This window comes from Aplysia californica, unplaced genomic scaffold (assembly GCF_000002075.1).
Source record: "Aplysia californica isolate F4 #8 unplaced genomic scaffold, AplCal3.0 scaffold00133, whole genome shotgun sequence".
NCBI classification, from domain to species: Eukaryota; Metazoa; Mollusca; class Gastropoda; order Aplysiida; family Aplysiidae; genus Aplysia; species Aplysia californica.
This window is the reverse complement of record NW_004797403.1, coordinates 1,432,440-1,434,276: the sequence shown is the minus strand read 5'-3', so window position 1 is coordinate 1,434,276 and position 1,837 is coordinate 1,432,440.

The following is a 1,837-nucleotide window of genomic DNA, read 5'->3' as shown; positions in this document are numbered from 1 at the left end:
GGCCAAAGTTTTAATAAAGTATAAAGCCACTAAAACTGTCGTAAATCTATTATTTTCAAGAAAATTTCAGATCTAGATATCTAGGTCTAGATTCTAGATCTAGATCTAGCCGTAAAGTATGGGTTAAGACAGGGGGGCCCCCTTGGAACCCCCCGATTGGTCCAAATGCACGTCTCTATCTTTATATAAAGAACAACCAGATAGGCCTATTTTAAACACTATTAATTTGTGACGGAAATCAAGTTGATATTCGTGTTCAGCGCATTAATATTTAGTAAAGAATGGGCAACTGGTAGCTAAGTGTGAGACGGGAGGGGAAGTAAAAAAATACCTCGGTGTTTTATCAGTAGATCTAGCTACAAAATGAGTAGTTAGTAAAATTTCACTTTTGTATTTAACAAGACAAGGGGGGTTTCAGGGGGGCTTGCCCCCCTGGCACTCCTGCACAATTGCGGTCCCATTTAGGGCTAATTGTTTTGACCCCACCAAAGATTACTCTTCGAGTTCCGAATGATTACTTTTTGATGCACGTGCCGATAGGCATGGAGAGATAGCCAATCAAACCTAAGGCCGGTCCCAGAGTGGCTCTGTAGGTCTGTCCTGTAGCTCGCCTGGCTCGCACAGTGCAAATGAATCGTGTGCCTGAGCAGCGTGGCAGTATGATCTGTTTTTTTGTCAGCAGAGCTGCGCGATGCGTCAGATGTGCTATTCAACAGTGTTGTAAAAATGGCGGACATGTGTCGCCTTGCTTCGTGTTTATTTTCGACTGTGAAACTCTTCACAGATCATCAAAATCAGCAAGAAGTATGTATTATTAGGTGCTTTACTATTAATTATATTGATGCTAGCATCAACACTTGGTAACAAAATCACCAAGAAATGCACTTTATCATACTTTGAAACTTCGAATCTAGAGGTTGACCTAGTTTCGACTGTTGCCGTAGACCTTGGCCTTGCTCTGCCTCGCTTCGAATAGCTGTGAATTGTGCAAAAATCATAAATGTCGAATAGTAAAGTCAAATGGGCACAGCTCTAGTATATATGGCTGTTTCACTAGAGGTTCGCTGCCTTGTCACATGTCGGTCGTGAGTCTGCAAAATGGCCATGAAGGAGAACGACACTTTTAGCTCCTTCGAGAAGTTTCAATCTAAACTGTTGAACACGTTTCAAAATGAAACATTGACTCAATTTACATGAAGAACTTCGCAGAAAATACCTCCAACCGATGAACTTTCCTCAACACTGAAATACAGTGTACTGAGGTACACGTGCAAGCAGGGGAACCGGTGCATAAAGCGTCGTCAGGGGAGCGTTCACATCAGAGGTAAGATTTTTGTTGTTGCTAGATTTAGAGTCTCTAGCCTATTATACAGTTTTCTTCACTTAATTTCATGTTTTAGAACTGGATAAAAATGGGTCATGACTAGATCTAGATCTAGATTCTAGATTTAAAATGCTTCCGAAAAGACATCTGATTTGTAATTTGTGTCCCTTCAGACTTCAGACTCATTTTCAGGGTAATTTTGATCAAAATCTGGGTAGGTTCTAGATCGGTAATTGTTTGCTTTCTCGCATTTAATTCCAGGGGAGAACTCTATGAATATTATACTCAATGGTAATCAAAACCAGTAGGCCTACGGAAGGCCTAAAGCCAGTGACTCAGTAGATCTAGCCTACTAAACTAGTCAACAAAAATTAAGGAACATTTGAGAAAAGGTGTATAACTTCGAAAGCAAACTTCAACACGCAATGAAATTTGGTACACATTTTAATCAACATGTGTATAGCAAGTACCAAAAAAGAAAATGAAGTTCTTCCATTTTAACTTGCTTGAAAA